This window comes from Lissotriton vulgaris, chromosome 7 (assembly GCF_964263255.1).
Source record: "Lissotriton vulgaris chromosome 7, aLisVul1.2, whole genome shotgun sequence".
Lineage (NCBI taxonomy): Eukaryota > Metazoa > Chordata > Amphibia > Caudata > Salamandridae > Lissotriton > Lissotriton vulgaris.
In genome coordinates, this window is record NC_141695.1 from 1,627,232,530 (window position 1) to 1,627,253,104 (window position 20,575).

General features: G+C 46.0%; 1 pseudogene; it reads right to left on the reverse strand.

Annotated features, from left to right (window-relative positions):
- Positions 1-1,646: 1,646 nt before the first annotated feature.
- On the reverse strand, positions 1,647-2,728 carry LOC147706143 (MARVEL domain-containing protein 1-like; annotated as a pseudogene).
- Between the last annotated feature and the right edge of the window lie 17,847 nt (positions 2,729-20,575).

The following is a 20,575-nucleotide window of genomic DNA, read 5'->3' on the forward strand; positions in this document are numbered from 1 at the left end:
CCCAAACAGGATTGAACCGCTTTTAACAAAGGGTAGAAACTTGAGAACAAGCATATACAAGTGGGGCCGGAGACACGGACAGCAGGAGGGGGGGCGGGAACGGGCACACGCACAGCGGGAGGGGGGCGGGAACAGGCACACGGACAGCGGGAGGGGAGGGGAGCACTCACCTGGACTTCTTCCGGCGGCGGTCGGCCTGGAGGAATGACAAAAAAAAACCTCTGAAGAAAAAAAAATAAACAACCGCCCACCGCCGCATGACGTACGAAAAGAGGCGGAGAGCGAAAAAAATCGCCGGAACGCCCACAAATGTGCTCCCACAATGACAGACGCATCTCTGTTCCAATGGTTAGCCTCCATTTATGGAGCTAGCCAATGGAACAGGGAGGTGGATTAAAGCCCCAGACTGAAACTCAAAAGATTTCACCTGCGCGAACACTGCTGCGCAGTGGACGACAGGTGAAACTTAAAAAGGAAACATTTTCTTTTCGACCTACTGTTCCATAAGATCGATGGAGTTGGTTTGGCTCCACCCAGAGGAATAGTTAGCTTTCACCTCACATTAGTGACTGTTTCGTAGGTCATTCTGCCTTCTTCAGAGTGCTGCTATGGAATGCATGAGGGGCAATTTTTCATCTCAAAAGTACACTGAGTGATCACATATTAAATTACTTAAATGTCATAGATGCATTGTATGCAGAAAACAAAAAATATTTATCATATTTTCACTGTAGCAGGTTTTTTTTCATACTAAGAGTTAAAAACTACGAGTTGAATTGCAAATCAGGCCTATTGACTTTGCCAATGCTTGTTCATCCAATGCCTGTAGAAATATGTGTAATATACACTCTCAAAATGATTGTACCACAAACAGTACCTTAAGCCTTTCTGCTATTTAGCTTACACTATTCTCCAGCATTGCAACAGCTAAAAAATAAATACATTTAAATAGACAATTAATAACTACTTGGACTGGTGACAGAATCTAACCTCAGTTGACTTGCTGCAATCACTTTTAGGTATCACTCTTTGTGTAGTTACATATCAAGTCCAAATTCAAAGCATTTGAAAATAATCTGCATTTTATCAATTAGAAATGTTGGTGGTAAAGTAACATTCTTTTTTTTTTTATAAACTTGAGTGGCTTTTGTTTCACATTCCCGTAGAATTTTTACATATGTCAAACTATGCAGCATAGAATTTCGAAAGTTTTGATGAAGCAACATTTTAGTAAAAGTTAAATCCCACGCTTTACAAAGAAGACAAACGTAGAGGATTAACTGAGATGGGGAGGAATGTGTGGTGGGAATGCAGAGAGAGCAAATTACAAGATTCCTTTCAAAATGTACAGTAATTCTTTGTTTATTCTCGAGGTTGCTATAAACAATTAAAAACTAAAAACTAAAAACCTGTTGGGAGGAAGAAATGGTTTTCGACTCCGCAGTTCAATAGGAGATATGGTCCAATGTTTTCTTGTCGAAGTTGAAGTCCAGTTCTAATCTCAACTCCCGCATTTCAAAAAAATAAATCTCCCCCTTTGGCAAATCAGGTTTCCTTCCTGTGCTTACGAAACAATCTCAACTCCCGCATTTCAAAAAAATAAATCTCCCCCTTTGGCAAATCAGGTTTTCTTCCTGTGCTTAAAAAACAAGCTTAATGCACTACTGAGGGACACATAAGAAACCTGGGCATTCACATCTCATCTGACCCTTGGACAGCTTGTAACAGCACTTCCATGTTTTTTTTTAATACTGTAAACTCACTTTTTTATGTAAGTGATCCTTGTATTTTTATACGAATATCCATATTATTCCAATGTGGTACCTCAACGTTATGATGTTCTCTCTTTTTGTCTTAAATATAAAGAATTAATGTTCCTGTAATGCACCTCAGTAAGCGGTTTGGTGTAACGGCTGAGAAACTAATTCTAATCTCGGCATAAAGATGTCACCTCAAACGTGTGATCCTGGGCAAACCGCTTCGCACCCGTGATGTTTTTTTTTCCTTAGCTGCCTAAACGTGGAAGTGCTTGGAAACAGACAGACCATCAGCATTGGGCTCTATAGTGTAATGAACCGGGAAGACCATTGTGTTCAGATTGGAAGCGCCAGGAGGTGGTTAGGTCTGCTGTGGCGCTGCATCCAAGCCCTCGCACTCACACTCCACCCCCGGCCGGGGCTCAGATGAGGCCCTGCTGGCCCCGGCACTTCTTGCAGGCGCAGGCCACGGTGGACAGCAGGTAGAGCAGGCAGCAGAGGCAGGCGAAGAAGGAGGCGGCCAGGTAGATGTGGTAGAGGCAGTCGTGCTTGTAGGCCGAGACGCTGCAGTACTCGTGCCGCAGGGTCTTGTGGATCATGATGCTGGCGGCGGCAACCTGCAGGCCGGCGGCCAGGGCGTCGTGGGCGGCGTTGGTGGTCAGCCAGCGCTCGCCGCCCAGAAGAGGCACCAGGTCCTACTTGTCCAGCAGGGTCAGCAGGTAGAGGGCGATGGTCAGCAGCCAGAAGAGCACGGCCACGAAGAGGGCGAAGTGGATGGCGCCCTCGTACTTCTTGCAGGCGATGGTGATCCAGAGGGCGGCCCCAGCCAGCAGCTGCAGCACCCGCAGCACCCCCAGGAAGCTGCGCAGGAAGGCCTGGTTCGCCCGCAGGGAGCCCTGCGCCGCCTGCGGGGGCGGGTGTGCGGGCGGGGGCGGTTGCGCTGGAGGGGGTGGGTAGGGTGGTGGGGGCATAGCAGGCAGTGAGAGGTTAGGATCCTGGCAGGGAACGTCTAAAGAGACAGCCCGGCGAAGATCTCCTGAGGAAAGAGTTCTGTCCGAGATCAAAGTTTCAGAGAAGAGAGCACCGCGCCAACAGCACCAAATCTGGACAAGTTGTCTCTGCAAACAGCCACACGGACAGCGGGAGGGGGGGCGGGAACGGCACACAGACAGCGGGAGGGGAGGGGAGCACTCACCTGGACTTCTTCCGGCGACGGTCGGCCTGGAGGAATGACAACAAAAAAACTCTGAAGGAAAAAAAAAATAAACAACCGCCCACCGCCGCATGACGTACGAAAAGAGGCGGAGAGCGAAAAAATCGCCTGAACGTCCACGAATCTGCTCCCACAATAACTGATGCATCTCTGTTCCAATGGCTAGCCTCCATTTATAGAGCTAGCCAATGGAACAGAGAGGCGGGACAAAGCCCCAGACTGCTTCTCAAAAGATTTTGCCTGCGCGAACGCTGCTGCGCAGCGGACGCCAGGCGAAACCTAAAAAGCTGTGCAGTGTAGTGCAGCAACCAAAGAAATGTGCTGTATTGCACAGGAGGAAAAACAGCACTGAGACAGTCCACAAAGATATGGCACTGCTGCTGTCATCTCTTGCACTGCTGCTCATACATAGCTCCATGCATGTACCTTTGTATTATGGTGCAAAAGTGTGTGCCTGAAGTATAACACAGGTTTTGTACTGGGAGGGTATTCTTTCATTACAAACTACAATGTGGGAAAAGTGTTTGTTTAAGTTAGTCTAAGCATAGTATTTTGTAATGAAAGAATACCCTCCCAAATAGGAGCAAAGCTCTAAGTGTCTGGGTGTATGAGCAGAGCTCTGAGTAAGTCTGTGTTTTAGGGGAAAATGTACGAGTTTGGATTTAGGGGTAAGGCTCTAAGGGACTGAGTTTTAGAGTCATACCTAGTAGTGAGTCTAAGTATTAGTGGCTGAGTTTTAAGTTAGTCCGGGAAGAGGGCTGGACTGTGAAAAAAACATAAGGCCAGGCACCAAAATAAAAGTGACCCCCATTAGCGAATCGGATAGCTAAAAATAAGTGGCTCATATTTGCAAACAAAAAGGCACATAAATGATGGACGAAATGCGGAACAAATCAAACATTCACCCCCAGTCAAGAGATCTGGGTTAAATCCATTGTTCTTTTGTTCACCATGCCACCTTAGTTTAGAGCCAGCCATATGGAAATCATTTTTGACCCTGCTCCTCATGGGAACAGTTCAGTCCAAACTGCAAAGCCAGGTCCATTTTGGACCAGAAACAAGCATCCATGGACCGGTTTTGGGGTATCACCCCTCATCAGCCAGGCTAGCTTGAGTACAGTGGTACTGTGAGCCCGGGACCCACATTTGGTTTTCAAACCAGTGCAGTTTTGAACTTGTTAAGAGCTGCAATATAGCTGTTTTGCAAGGTATTGGAGACTGCATGCATATGCGCTTGCTGCCGGCACTGTTTGTAGTAAGATCAGGGAAATCAGCTGTAAAACCCAGCCTACTAGACCAGTGGTTATTAACCTTTTGACTTCCGTGGACCTCCAGTGAATCACTGGTGGAACCGTGGACCCCTGTCTAAAACATTTCTAGTATGTGAACCTCAAAAAAATACAAAACTCCAGAAACAAGTATACGTCAAATAAATAAACAAATTATGAAATTTTTTCTTTAATTCACAAACAACATTTGAAATTATAATTTTAATGGAAAGGTTGGAGGTTTTCAGAATTTGGGTTTATTTGTAAGACAAGCTATATGCTATGCTCCACCGTATCACTTTTTATTTTTTGACATGATTGCATTCATTCTTTTTGTCAGAGCATGCTAGTGCTTCAAATGAGGCCACTAATCATCCATACCACTGTTTGAAGTACTTGTGCTGTTTCTGGTAGTCAAGCTAAGGATATCATCTCAACTTTTAGCCCCCAGTTTCAAATTCCTTCACATTTACAGAGCATTTAAAATTTTTCAATGTAGCTTTGTTTAAAAAAAAAAATTATATATATATCACACACACAAACATATATATCTCTATATAAATATATCTATATCTATCTCTCTTTTTCTATCTATCTATCTATCTATCTATCTATCTATCTATCTATCTATATATATATATATATATACTTATATCTTTATATATACTTCTATCTATATATATATACTTTATGAATCCAGGGCTGGATTTGGCACCCTATATCTTTATTGACACTCCCACAATCACCTTTTTTTCCATGGATTTCTCACTAGCAACCACCAATGGTGCCCTTCAATTATTCATCACCCCTCTCTCGTATTTGTTGATTTTTTTTTATAGCGCTACTCCAAATATAGGGTGTCAAAGCATTTTTCATTTCACATACACAAATTCATATTATGCAAAGACTATGATTCCTACAAGTGTGTAAATCAATATATAGGAAATGAGGGCTACAGGGTGTATGAGCTAGCTTATATACATACTGGTAGGAATTGAATGTGAAGATTGCTTGGCCTGTAGTAACACAGAGTCAGAATTTAAAGTGTAACACCGTGGTTGGAGATGCTTGCCCTGATAAAAGTTTTACTACACAAAGGTGCCTTTTTAGCAACCTCAGAATAAAAAAAGATTGAGGGAAAAAAACAATACGTTTTTAAGACCAATGCAATGACGTTTACATTCAGCTGTTTGATGCTGGTTACTGTGCCATATTAGACGGATTGTATTTCATGCAAGTAATAAGAGGATCTCTATGACAAAATCATTAGTCCACAGGGTTGATCAACATGAAATACAAATCTGTGCACTGCATGATAAAAGTTGTGTTTTGCAGCAGGCTCATTTACCCTCGTTTTATGTGATGAATCAAAACTTAAACTAGACAAAACTTAGATCTCTCCAGCAAGTATATTAATCACAACAGTTAACTTGACATTTTTATTATTGCCTGATAATAGCAAATCACACGAAGAACTCTGCAGCATGTGCCTACAACCTCATAGGATATTTTAAAGTGAAGTGCTCCTGAACTTGCCCCCAGTGCGGTCAATCAAACATAAAGCCTGCCCTACTAGCGGAGAAGTGTGGCTCAGGGGTTAGAGGCGGCAGACCTGGAGCTTGAGTTCGGCCCTGGACCAGGGTTCAATTCCCCGCCTCGGCGGGTCTTGGGCTCAATAATTCCACGGACTCGATAATTCTCGCTCCGGTGCCTTCTCGACTCACGGGTTCACACTCTGCGACTCTGGGCAATAGCTTGCTTAATCTCCACACCTGCCCCTCGCGGTGGGATGCCTGGCTTTCACCTTGTGGTTACCCTGCCAGGGTTATCTCACAGGGGAATACCAGGACGGGTTCCCTAAGCAAGCGCGGAGATGCCCCAGGGTAAGTCATGCGCTATATAAGCTTCATACATTTACATTTACATTTACTAATATTATTTAATTTTCTGAATAGTTTCAGACCCCCGGAGTGAGATTCCCGGACCCCCAGGGAGCTGCAGGCCACAGGTTTAGAATCACTGTACTAAGCAATACACAGGACCCCAAACAGCCAAAACCATTGGCCCACACAGTCAACTACCAGACTAGCCCTTATAGCACTGCCACTGTGCCTTATAGGCAGGACCGCTGGAATTATGTGATTGTGCTGCTGCAGAAATTTTTGCAGAAATTTTGATTTGCTACATAATCCATCATCTGCTTGATAATCTGCAGATTTTAACAATAAATCATTTGTTTCTAGCTCAAACGATTCAAAAGTTACTAAAAATGCAGCGAGACATGATGCTGCACAGTGAAGACACTTTTCAAACATGACCTGTCCACCTTTCTGTACCTTATTACTATATTTGGGTGTTAAACTTGTGCTAAAGAGGTGCAACTAATACCCAGACAGTGTTAACAAGTTTAAAAATGATGAAATAATGAAGTAATACTATCAGAAAATATGTTGCATAACTTGCCTTTTCTTGCCGCATAATTCACTCAACCCTGCTGCATAATTTGGCCCTCTCCTGCCACATAATTACAGTGGCCCTGCCTATAGGCCAGTTTAACCTTGTATTACTGTTAGAGTTCCAGCGGAGTCTGCCTGTTTAGAGCAGAGTTCTAAATGGATCTGTATTTTGGGGGCAGAGTTCTGTGTGAGTCTGGGTATTCGGGTTAGAGCTCTAACTGAATCCTATTTAGGGGAAAAATGGCAGGTAGATCGAGGTGTTAGTGGCAGAGCTGTAAGTGACTCTGGATTTTAGGGGGAGAGCTCTAAGCAACTCTGGTTTGAGGGGAAGTGTTCTAAGTTAATTCTGGTATTAGGGTCAGAGCTCAAGGCAGGTCTGGATTTTAGGGGCAGACAGGGCTTTAAGTGGGATAAAAAGAACTGGGGGGACTCTCAAAGGGGCATGGCCGATGTAATTAAAAGCGTGGCCGATGTAAAGAAGGGCATGGCTTAAAAACACGTAAGCTGAAAATCTGTGCTTAGCTTAGTGTGCTGCCCGACTGGCATTTTGCTACTTCTGTCATTGCATCCAGATATAATACAACGATCAACATTGCACCTACAACAAGCCAGTACTATTGGCTTTGTCAATGCTTGTTAGTTGCATAAGATAAATAAGCAACAGCTATGGCGTCGCTGTATAGCATATTGAAAATGCTCCAGTACTGAAATGCTGAGACTGAACAAACTGTAATGAATCTCTTTGAAGTTGTAGCGAAGGGTGGGACTGCTGAAGAGTTAAGATTTATTTTTTTCATCCTGAGGGCGGGGGCAAAAATATCGAGGAAGATAGAGGCCCATCTCAGCCCCTGCTTTTTAGAACTTCAGGTGCTGAGCACCGACAAGCCTGACCCACTTGACCCCTCCCATGCTAATGACGAGCTCAGCACGTCATGAGCCACGGTGGCCGTGGACTCATGACGAGCTGAGCTCATCATAACGGTCAGAACGCTCGCACACGGGGCTAATTCCCCCGCTGTGCTGAACGTTCTGAAGAAACGGATGCCACCGTGGCTCATGACGAGCTGAGCTCGTCATGGGCACCGCGGTGCGGTGCGCGCCCCCCGCCCCCCAGCACAGCGGGGGAATTAGCCCCGCAGGCAAGGGGTTAAAGCCCGTAGGGCAGAATATAATTTTGCTTGGGTTGTACGATCAGAGCTCCAGGTCAGGCAGTGCCCTCAGTCACTGATGTTCTGGACTGTATTGTAGTATTTATATAGCGCTTGCTACCTCTGACGAGTGTTTGGGGGATGGATAGCATGCTACCTGGTGACAGTGAAGTCTGCTGAGATGTGCACATGCAGTACCATCTTAACAAGTGATTCTGTCAGTGCCCGACCACACTGTTATCCATGAGGTGCAAGAAATAGCGGTGCACAAAAAGAGGACGCCCTGTAAAATATGGTGACGTCCCTTAAAATTTTACTTAGGCCTGGCGCCTCACAGAAATACTATGTGACTTCAAGGATACCTCATACCTGGGGCTTCCTGGACACCGTATGTCCCTGGGAGAAAGGTGATAGATACGTTTCTCCACTTCAACCACTAGAATACAGTACTGAGGGGCCCACTCAGCATCATTTTATTAGGCGGACTGACTGGTAATCGAACCATCGTACCACAGGTGGTGGCCATCATAGGCATCACTGTCATAATTTTTTTGGGGGGGTTGCGCCCAACAATTGACATCTTTAGGTACGAGTCACCACGGGCCCAAACTACACAGAACGAGTGGGAGTTATACAGACAAACCTGTAGAATATCATAATTTCTGTGAGGTGGACATGTGAGCACCAGGTCATCGGTTCTGAATGGTCACGCCGGGTAGCTAGGCTGAAAGAGCTCAATGGTTTTTAGGTCGAGCCTGGGCAGCGCATACGCTTCGAGCCATGCTGTATTGGAGTATTTACTTGAAGTCCCGCCCACTATCCGCCCATATTTTTATTTGGCTTGTGTCATTGTTCTTCGTAAAAGCTGGCTTCTGATTCCTTATTGAGCTTGTTGGTTCCTCCTTAGTACCGCCTTGTCTTCATTTGTAACCTCCCATGAGGTCTGCCCCTTTTACTTTGGTTGTTACATAGTGCGTCTTCTTTAGGCTGTAAGCACTATTTTCTTTAATGAGTTTCTCTAACCGCAGGAGGGTCTCTTGTGCACACTTGTGACCACCGGCTTGTTTATTTAACTCGCAAACGGGGAGCTCTTCAAGGGCCATGGGAGTCAGAAGAGGGCAACTCAGCGATGCCTTCAAGCATCTGCAATGCAATAGGTCTCGCATTTACGATAGTTTAAGCTACTGGCATTGTAAATGACAATGCCTTTCATTTATGTTTAACCCGTTCCGCGCTGATGACGGAACCACTCCGTCATCAGCCTCGGTAGCGATGTGTTGATGACGGAGCAGTTCCGTCATGGCCCGCTCGCCGCGCCTGCGCGGCGCTGATTTCGCGCCTTTGCAGCGCGTTCTATTGAGCGGGCGGTGCCATGACGGAACCGCTCCGTCAGAAGCACAGCGCTACAGAGGCTGATGACGGAGCGGTTCCGTCATCAGCAGGAGAGCGCTGCGCGGCCCCCCCTACCCCCTAGCGCTGCGGCGGAATTGCCACTGCATCCAAGGGGTTAAAAAACCAAAACATAAATAAAAGGCATTGTCAATTACAATGCCAACAGCTCATACTCGCGTAAATGCGAGACCTATTGCATTGCAGATGCTTGATTGGGTTCGAGTTAGTGGGAGTTTGGGGCTGATAAGTGCTCTGGGCGGTACCGTGGTGCCCCTTTGTGCGCAGTACGCCCAGGATCAAACCTTGCATCAGAGCTGGGCGACGGGCCGCAGTTGCTGGTCAGTCTTTCCCATCCAGCGAGGAGCGGCGCCTCCTTATTTAGCAACAAGACGCGCGCGTGCTCCTTCCTCGCTGGTTCTTGGGACGCCCTATTAATAGCAGGAGGATGATGGTTCAGCTGTCATGCCTCTTCACCTCCTCCTCTTCTTCACTCCCCACTCCCCCTCAGAAGGGGCAGCTGCAGCACCCCCATGGGACGGGGACCCTCATCGGATCTCGCCCGCCTCCCCGGTCCATTCCCACGCATACCAGCCTGCAAATCCCGCCCGAAGGTTCTAGAAAGCGCGTGCCTCGGCCGAGGGCGCTCGAGTGCTTTTTTTGAGGCGCTCTCCGCCGCGCCAAGAAGCCAACTGACTAGTGGCGTGTAGTTTGGATTGTGGGACTCCCTCTTTACTCTCTCGGCAGTACGGAAGCCCACTAAGGCCCTTATTACAAGTAATGGCCCCGAAAATTGTCCTCCATTTCCCCACCTCCACAGTTACAGAATACCGAGGTTACCAGTAAATGGTGGCAGGGTAAATAACCCTTCCCATTGCGAATTGGACCCAGAGGGAACTCTAAGAAATGGGGAATAACACGGTTCAATTGGTAACGGGTGTGTTTTCCCCAGTAATCCCTTGTTTCAGATCTGACTTTCACCGGGTTCAAAGTAATCAGAGCTGCACCATTCTTGCGGGTCTCAAAATCCTGATGGAGCTGGTAGCGTGCATAGGCAGAGCCGGGGTTTGGCATGGGCGAGCTTCGCCCAGGCCCAGGGCGCCAATTTTCAGAGGGGCGTACGGAGCTCTCTGCAGTACGTTCCAAGGCCCCTCCCTCTTCTTTCTTTTACTAAAGCGATTGAGTTCAAAGTTCTAATAACTTTAACATCTTCCGATCGCTGTATTTAATACCCTTTCAGCCTCTTCTCCTCCCTCTCATCTACCTTTCACCCCCTACCACAACACACCAACAACCCCTCCCCTCCCCACCACAACAAACAGTTTGGAACCAGCCTGAGTGTGGACGAGTCAGGGGAGCTGGGGAGGTGCCGGATGTTTGTGCTCAGAGGCCAGTCACCAGCAGCAACGAGGTCAGCAGCTGCTGCCAATGCTAAGTATTTCTTTTTTTGATGTACCCAGCCAAGGACTTACCCAGGCAAAGGTGCAACCATGCTGCCTAATTTTTTTGATAACTAAACTGACATTGAAAAGGAAACAAAGGTGTTCTTGTATAAAAATGTAATGAAATATGTTGGAATAGAAAAGGAAACACAAGGAAAAGCCAAACACAACGCTGCCATTGGCACCACAATCATTGCCCCTCCTTAACACGTTCCAAAGAAGGCGGGAAACATCCGTTACAACGCGGATGTTTCCCCGCGGTGCTGTTACGACGCGTCTGTTAAGTCGTTACCACGGACTTGCGCTGGAGGGCGCTAGAATATTAAAAATAGTAAATTTACTATTCCAACACCTTCCCTAGTGTCCACGGGGACTGGTGTTAGAATAGTAAATTATACTATTCGAAATCCGCGCCCCCAACGCAAGTCGTGGTAACGACTTGCGTTGTAAGGGACGCGTTGTAACAGCACGCGTTGTGACGGTACGCGTTGTACCGTCATGCATCCAAGAAGGCTATACGAACCAGGGCACAAGTCCTACAAAACAGAAGTGGGGGGACTTACCAAGTAGGACATTATGCAAATGACCTCATGACGTCACAACGTAGAGCTATAAAATAAATAAAATAGTGCTATTTGAATTATTTGTGTAAATACTTGGACAGACTAACCCATCTGACAGTCTTACTGTGTCTGCATTTATATACAGGGACAGAACAAAGGCAAACGCAGGCCTCTCTTACGTACCTGTGAAGAGAAGGCAAGCTGTGTGCCTTTGTTTCCCTCTGTGGCATTTACATTTAAATGTAAGGCTCCAGGCGGCCCCCAGTCAGCATATACAAACAAATGGAGGCCGGTTGGCCCCTTAACTTCGGCCCAGCTGGAGGTGAATGCAGGTGCTGCTGAACGTGTCCCGGTGTCTGAAAATTACACCGGGACACGTTCAGCATATTCCTGTGGGGCCCATCTTCTTGGCAGGGGGGACGGCGTCCACCCTGTGAAAAGAGTGGGGGGACGCCGTGTACCTGCGTGTACCCCTGACTTGAGCCCTGATACGCAATGTGAAGGTATCAACCCAGGCTATCTTAAGCAAAGAAACATACTAGCTATGTATTTAACAAATAAAATTATGAGCATAAACTATAACACAACAAAAAAGATAGGTATGAAGAAGGATATTTTTAATTTAAAAAAGAGAGAAAATATTTGCATCGTATATACATAATAAATTGATATAAAACATATATTTCTCAAGCTTAAAACATATATGATAAAAAAGCATTCAACAAGTAATATTGTTGTCTTGTGTATAAACGCTGCGGTAGTAGTGTGTCAACGCGTTTCGACACGCCGTGGTGTCTTCCTCAGGACAAAAGTTTTCAGGGAAGGGATTTGAAAACCGGCTTCCTATTGGTATTTATACTCTGGGTTTCTACAGGCTAGTATTCTAGGCCACGCCCCTATTCTGTCTCTTAGCACCTCCAATGGAATATCTGTTTGTTTATATAAACCTAATACTATGCTATGTTGAAAATAGAGAGACATTGCCTACAAAGAAATGAATAGAAACTAATATTCCAAGAGCAATTTCCTCTCTACAAGTGTCAAATAAACAAAATGTAATCATGCACTATAACACTTCAGTTGTATGTAAGAACAAAAACTGAAAATGTCTTGTTTTTTCTAGAATATTGGGCTGCAAAAAAAACTTTTGTCCTGAGGAAGACACCACGGCGTGTCGAAACGCGTTGACACACTACTACCGCAGCGTTTATACACAAGACAACAATATTACTTGTTGAATGCTTTTTTATCATATATGTTTTAAGCTTGAGAAATATATGTTTTATATCAATTTATTATGTATATACGATGCAAATATTTTCTCTCTTATTTAAATAAAAAATATCCTTCTTCATACCTATCTTTTTTGTTGTGTTATAGTTTATGCTCATAATTTTATTTGTTAAATACATAGCTAGTATGTTTCTTTGCTTAAGATAGCCTGGGTTGATACCTTCACATTGCATTTTTCCCTGACCCAGGATCTGTATCCTTACCAGGGGGCCCTTGATATATCACAAAATCTTGAGCCCTGATACGAACAGTCCTAGTAAAAGCCCGTAGGCCGTAGTATTCCATCTATTTCCATGTAGACGCTCATGTTTGCAAGGGCACCCCCGGGCCACTTAAGTGGGTTCTTCCAGTGTGGTACACTTATCCATTCCCCTCCTCCACTCAGTCAACGTTGGTGCAGTGACCCCTTTCCAGTTCCAGGCCAGAGCTTTAAGGGGGCCAGGTCCTGTCGGTGCTCAGCACCGGCAGTTCAGCAGTTCAAAAAAGGAGGTGCTGAGACGGGTATCTATCTGGCTCTCCAATTTTGCCCTCACCGTCGGGATGAAAAAACAAACCTTAACTCTGATGCTGCAAGGCCTATGTTGTAACTTCAAAGAGACTCTTTGTTGTTATATCACAGTCTCGTCATTTCTTAATTGAAGCATCTTCAATATTCTATACAACAAAACCATGGTTGTTGCTAATTCATCTTATGCTACTAACAACCATTGGCAAAGCCAATAGTCCTGGATTGTGGTAGGTGTAATGTTACTTGTTGTATTATATATCTGGATGCAATGACAAAAGCAACAAATTACCAGTAAAGTGGCACACTATGCTAAGCACAGATTTTTAGACTATGTTTTTTAAGCCATGCCCTAATTACATTGGCCACACCCCTTTGAGAGACCACCCAATTTTTCATCCCACTTAAATCCCTGTTTCAGGCTGTGTCTCTTTTAGCCACTACCATAGCCATCCTGATAACCTTCCCCCCTAGTATTGTCAAGGTCGTCCAATATCTATCTATCTAACTATCTTCTTATATATATATAAAAATGAAAGTATGTCTGTTTGTCCTTTATGCATTACTACACCATTCATCCGATTGCCATGAAACTTTGGGAAGTTGTTGAGTACATTCCCGCGAAGGTTTCTGGCAAAAAAAATAAAAAAATGTTAAAAGTTGTTGTACACTTCTGCGAAGGTTTCTGGCAAAAAAAGAAACATTTGTTAAATATCGGCCACCCGGCCCCCCAGGGCCCTCATAATCTTTCCAATACTGAACGTTTACAGTTTCCGGTGCGACTCGCTTTTGCAATGACCATCAACAAAGCACAAGGACAATCACTGCAAGTGTGTGGACTAGATTTGGAGAATCCGTGCTTCTCACATGGACAACTGTATGTGGCCAGCTCACGCGTCGGAAAACCTTCTGATTTATTCGAATACGCACCAGACGGAAAAACAAAAAATACTGTGTATCCGCAAGCACTCAAATAAATAAACGGAATTAAAACAACACTTTAAAATGTTTTCCATATTAAAATGAATAAGTTTCAATAAAAGTGACACAATGTAAATTGAATGTTATCATAACAAGTTTCTTTAAATTTCCTTTCTTCTGAGATCGCAGCAATGCGCGACGGGTAAGCTAGTGGATATCAGCTAGGCCGGCGCTAGGCATGGGCAGTGTGGGCAGCTGCCCAGTGCATCACACTCAGACCACCAGCATGGGGCCTGCAGCAGTGCAACACATAAAGGGTCCTCTTGTACCCCTGCCGATCCAACTGAAAGAAAGGTGTCTCCTTTCAATTGGCCTTTTAGGGATAGGGACGGGAGGCCCAGGGGAGGGAAACACTTCCACTTGTCCCAGTTGCAAGGAGACACATTTTGCAGGTTTGTTTTGCAATTATGCCTCCTGCCGGGTTGCTCATTCAGAGACACACGGGACGACCTTTGTTTAATACTTAGCAAACCATGGTTTTAGCTTGCAGCAAACAAACAATTCTCACACCTTCAGGTCGATAGGAGCTGTAAAAAGGTGCTTGTAGGTGGCTGAGAGGAGGAGCTGCGGCCCAGGAGGAGTCTGCACAGGGCTGTTCCTGGAGCCCTAAATGTGTCATTTATGTAAATTAGAGGGTCCTCGCACACTCCATTTCTGCCCAGGGCCCTGAAGATCCTAGAACCGGCCCTGGATGTCAGTGTAAGTGTATGTCCTAAAACAAGTGAAAGAGCAGAGGCTATGCCTTCCCAATAGAGGGTGATCGAAAGGCAGGACCATGTCATGTCTGCATCTGGGTAGGGGCATCGGAACCAGGCCAGAGTCGATTGCTTCCCCATCTGCCATAACATCCGGGGGTTATGTATGTGTAGTGGAAATAATACATCTGGATTAGCCTGTGACTGTAGGATATTGCTATCATGTGGGGAACCATATGGTCTAGATGCCAATCCACATCTTCCTAGGCACCAATCCAGGCCTCCCATTTACTTCTCAGGGTTTTGAGGACATCGGGGGCTTTGTTAATCAAGGATACCCAGGTATTGACACTATTTGTAACTGACTAGAGCTGTGTGCTGCTGTTTTTTCTAATGCAGAATTGCTTTTGAAATACCTGTTTCTTGTAAAAACTGCTGTGGGGAATTGCTATGAATCATATTGCTAGGGGGCAGCATGAAGGAAAGTGAGGATCTTTTTGTGGTTTTCTTTTTGGCACCGTTTGCACCTAGAGTTGCCATTTTCTTGTGCTCTAGTTGTTGTGGCTGGTGCGCATTAAATGAAGGACGTGGCACGGACACGCCGCTGGTGAGTGAAAGGCACGCCTAAGGCAAGCCCGTCTGCGCCTTTCCGGGACCAGGGATGCTGCCCGTTTTCCATCAAAAAAGGTAACCTATTCACGTGGCCATTTGCGAGCACTTCGTACAACACCATTGGATTCTTGTATGCATGCTATCAACCTTAGTCGACCCTCGTGGCCTTGTAGCACCTGTGGATTGTCAGTGCAGCCCAGCTCGAGTCAGCTTTACACAACCCCCACTTCCCCTCCCACAGACTGGTGCTTTTATCTAGTTAACTGTTGCTCCTTGGCAGGCCATAAGCTGGATCTCTTTCATCCTTTAGTTGAGTCGAGTCCGGATGTATGTTTCTTACCAGGCGGGATATGGCTGTCGGAGGACCTTGGGCATGATGTCGCTCAAGACCTCCTGGTTGTGGCAGCTCAAGGATAGATAGGCAGGGCAAAGCCAGCGGGGAGAATAGCAGTTGTTTACAGGGAAGTACTAAAATCTACTTCATCGCTGTTTAACATCCCAAACTGTGAGTGCCTGGTCTTTATAACACTATGCCCCACCTTCTCCCTCTCTGGAATCTTCTTGTACAGACCCGCAGGGCCCTACTCACAATTTGTCTAAGCTCTCCCAGAGTCAATCGCTGGATTAGCTACGGAAAGGCCCAATTTCACTCTACTTAGTGATTTCAATCTCCATGTGGATGATATGAAGGACAGGGCTTCCAAAATGCTATGTCACAACATGGCCTCTGTACAGGTGTTGCAGCAAGTGGAGGGCCTGACTCATGATGAGAGTCACTCCATTGACCTTGTTTTTAGTAACAGCTGCAACCTTCAGGTCCAGACCCGTCTTCCCTTGACCTGGTCAGACCATTTCTCCTTCATTTCACCCTCCCCATGCCTTTCCCTCTTCCCTTGGTCAGATGGTTGGAATGACCATGGCCCAAACTCAATCTGGTAAATTGGTTAGACCTTAGAAGCCTCAAAACCCAATCCCTTGGATCACGTCATTCTGGCAGCTCTCCAGTTCAATGAGTGAGTGTCAAAATCATTGGACCTGGTTCTCCCATTAAGGTGGCAAAAGACATCCAGCATACTCATGAACCCCCCAGGTTCACTGCCCATTTAACGTTTCGGAAGAAGGAGTGCAAGCGCCTGGAAAGTAGATAGAGAAAGACCTATGACGTGAATAGTAAATCAGAATATAGGAACTCCATTAGGCGATATTATGCCGAGATAAAACTGTCTCAAGCTGCTTTTTATTCCACAAAAATTGGCAACTTCTCCAACTCCCCTAAAGAGATTTTTAAGATTCTCAAAGATATCATAGAGCCTACAGCAGCCAGTCCCATTTCGGTGGCCTTTGTTGAGCACTGTGATGAATTGGCTCACTTCTTCCAGAAAAAAATTATGGACATCTACTGTTTCTTCCCAGATGCCGCTAATCTGGTGGATTCTGGTCTCTGCAAATCTCTTACCTATTCACAAGAGTGTTCTCTCTCTGTGTTTTCAATGTTCACTGTGTGAAGCAAAAGATCTTCTCAATACTGTTAAATCAGGCTTGCTCTTGGAACCTGCTCCCATTCACATTTTTGTCCAAGGGTCTGATCACATTGCCCCAGTATTAACAAAACTGTTACATCGTTCCCTTTCCTTTGGGCTGGTCCCTGTTCAGTGGAAGCATGTGATAGTCAAGTCACTCTTAAAGAAATCGAATCCTAACCCTCTCAGTCTGAGCAACAATAGACCTATTTCCTTTGTTACCCGGAGCCTCTAAATTGCTAGAAAAACATGTCAATAAAAATATTTCCACCTTCGTCGAGTCTAAGGAATTCCTCCATCCTACCCACATGGGCTTCCACCCATTTATACAGCACTGAAACAGCACTGCTGGCGGTGGTCGAAGAACTTAGGCGTCTCCTGGATCAAGGATGAACTGTAGCCATTATTCTGTTAGATCTCAGTTTTGCATCAATAGCAAGGACCATCAGATTCTCCTGCAGAGAATTTCTAAAGTCGGTATTGAGGGCAGAGCACTGGACTGGCTTTCCTCCTTCCTGAATAATCACACCTTCCAGGTCAAAGATCAGTCCTGTCTCTCTGCCTGTCTCCATCTCTGCTGTGGGGTTCCTCAGGCCCCTCCCTGAGCCCCACTATTTTTAACCTTTATCTGCTTCCACTTGCTGATATTATTCATTCATATGGGCTGTCGTTTCCTATGCCAACAGCACCCAGCTGGTTGTGTCAATCTCTCCTGACTCCAGTTCTGGTCATAGATCCATGACCTCCTCACTTCAGGAAGTAGCCAGTTGGATGTCGGGTGAAAACTTAAATTCAATGAGGACAAGACGGAAGTCATGCTGTTGGGTAACAATTTCTGTAGCACTGTCCGGAGCCCACTTCCAGATTGCCTGAGTCAGTTGCCATCCTCTAAAAATTCGATAAAGTGCCTTAGGATATGGCTTGATTTTGGTCCCACTATGGACCATCAAGCCAAAAAAAAACTTGCTGGCAGCTGCTACGGTGTCCTGCGACTGTTGAGAAAGGTTCAGGCCCTTGTGCTGCCTCGTCTCGATTATGGGAATGCCCTGTTTCTTAGTTCACCCCGTTGTGTTGTCTGGAGGTTGGTGACCATGCAAAATGCTACAGCACAACTTCTGATAAACATTCCCAAACATCAATTGGCCACCAAGGCTTTGAGAGAGCTCCACTAGCTTCCAGTGGAACGCAGAGAGCAGTTCAAGACTCTTTGCATTATGATCAGTGCAATCAATAAAAAGACCCTTCTTTCTTAAGATCTCCAGCCTACTCATACGTCGAGGAGAGTCCTTAGATCCACTTCAGCACACTTACTCAAGGTCCCCAGGATCCGGAGATCTCATTGGGGTGCCATTCTATTTCCATCCTGGCCCCTAGACTCTGGAACACTCCACTACTGGAGCTGCCCCTACTGGAGCAGCAAAGCAACTTCCCTTCTCCAAGGCCTTGAAGACCTGGCTTTTCTGCAACTAACCTCCCTGTAAGTCTGGATTTACATTCTATTGTGTCTGTTGCAGCGTTGGGAGGCCTCTGGGTAGCCTTGCGCGATATAAGGCCGTAGGAATAGACTAGAATAGAATGTACAGTAAATATGGGCGATTCTCCCCTTCTCTAGCTTGCCCATTAGTAGTTGAGCTTCCAGCAGGCTATGTTCCGACAATGAGGTCAGACAGTCCCTGTACATGAGGAGAGCATGTCAAAGTTGTAGATATTTATAGAATTGTGTCTTGGTGAGGTCTAATTGTGCCTGGAGATCTTGAAAGGATTTGATGTGGCTCCCCTTTCAGATGTCTCATAGGGTTGTGATACCAATATTGTTCCATCCCTGAAATCTATGCAGACCGGAGGAATGAGTGAGGTAGAGACTGGCATTGTAGGGTCTGTTGTGTGAGCTTGTTGTGCCAGCAGAGAAAGAGCAGAGCCGTCCTCCAAACCTGAAAGACTACCCTTGTTACCTCTGGGAGGTGTTTCGGGATTGGGTCTCCATAGCAGACCCATTACTTTATCCATATTTAACAAGGAGAGTTCTGCTTGATATGTAGGGTCAATCCACCTACCAGTCAGCCAATCATTACTCATAAGTAATTGCATGGCTCAGTAATATAATTGGCGGTCAGCTATTGCCTTTCCGCCATTGTACGATGAAAGCCTGCACGTAGACAAGGCCACATGGGGTGGTTTAGCAGCGTAAAGAAGGTCACGGACAATAGAGGTAAGGTCTCTAAATCACAGGTCAGGAATCGACAGCAGGAAATTTGGAGATATATAAAAATATTGCAGGAGAGCCATCATTCTGAAGGGGTCGCCCCAGCATATTAAGAAGCAGAGAGGACCACCGGGTTAGTCCACCTTCACCCGGGACAGGAGGGGTATCAAGTTGAGATTCCAGGTCAACTCGGGAAGGAGGGCTATGTGAATGCTCAGATATTTGAAACTCAGTTGCTTCTTGGGTATGTAGGATTGCCATTTCATGGTTTCGTTGTCATCATGGATCAGGACCAATTAGGACTTAGAGTAGCTCATTTTGAGCCCGAAAGCCTTTTCATTGGGTGCTAGAAGATGATAACATCTAGGTGCGGTCAACCAGGGCTCAGCCAGGCACAGTACATTGTCAGCTTAAAGAGAAATTCTACAGTCCGTGCATCCCTCCCAATGCCATTCCTGCATGGGCATCATATCAGTCGGGCTAGCGGTTCAATAGTGAGAGCGAACAAGAGGGGTAACAGCAGGCACCCCTGCCTATTCCTCCTACCCATAGGGAAATAGTGAGAGAGCCCTCCATTTATTAACACCCGGGCCGTAGGCTGGGAGAATAGAAGATCAATGTATGCTCAGATCCATGGGCCAAGGCCCATCTTGAGCAGGACTGCCCGCATGAAGCCCCAGTTCACCGAATCGAGGACCTTTCTCGAAGTCAAAGAGCAAGAGTGCAAAGGCCTTAGTTTAGTGAGGGCCTGGTCTAGGGCCACCTGCAGTGGGCGTACACATTGCTGAGTGCTTTGGTGGGGCATGAACCCACATTTTTTAGGGTGGACCAGCGTGGAAATCACCAGACCAAGCGTGGCTTCGATGAGCTTCGCAAAGACCATTACTTCTGTGTTTATAAGCGATATAGGCCTATAAGAGCCAGATCATGGTGAAGGCTGGTCGGATTTGGGTATCATCAATATTGTTGCCATATCAAATTTCAGTAGGAAGCATCCCACTTGAGCTTCCTCTACGTACATAATGTGTTGATGGGGGATAGAAGGTCCTGGAACTTACTATAATATTCCAGGGGTATCCAACTGGCCCCGAGGTTTTCCTGGACTGACTCTGTGTTATGGCAGATGTTAATTCTTCCATAGTGATGGGCGTGTTGAGGTCCCCCAGGCCCTGGAAGGAGAGTCGAGGGAGCGGTATGTCTGCCAAGAGGTTGCTCATGGGGGTTCCGGGGTGGGGGTTGAGGGCCTTATAGTGCTTGGCGAACATGGCCTCTCTCCTTTCCGTGTCAGTGTGCAGGACCCCAGCCTATTTGATGATTTCTTGAAATGCTCTGGCATCCACCCCTTTCGTGGCTAACCAGTAAAGCAGTTTATCTGATTTGTCACCCATCTCATTGACCAGCTGGGTGGATGCCTTCCAGCACTGCCTGTCCTCCTCTAGGGCTATTTGTCTAATGGCAGTGCTGGCTTTTTCCAATGGGTGCCTAAGGGTCTCTGTGGGGTAGAGCATGAGCTGTCGTTCCAGCGTGAGT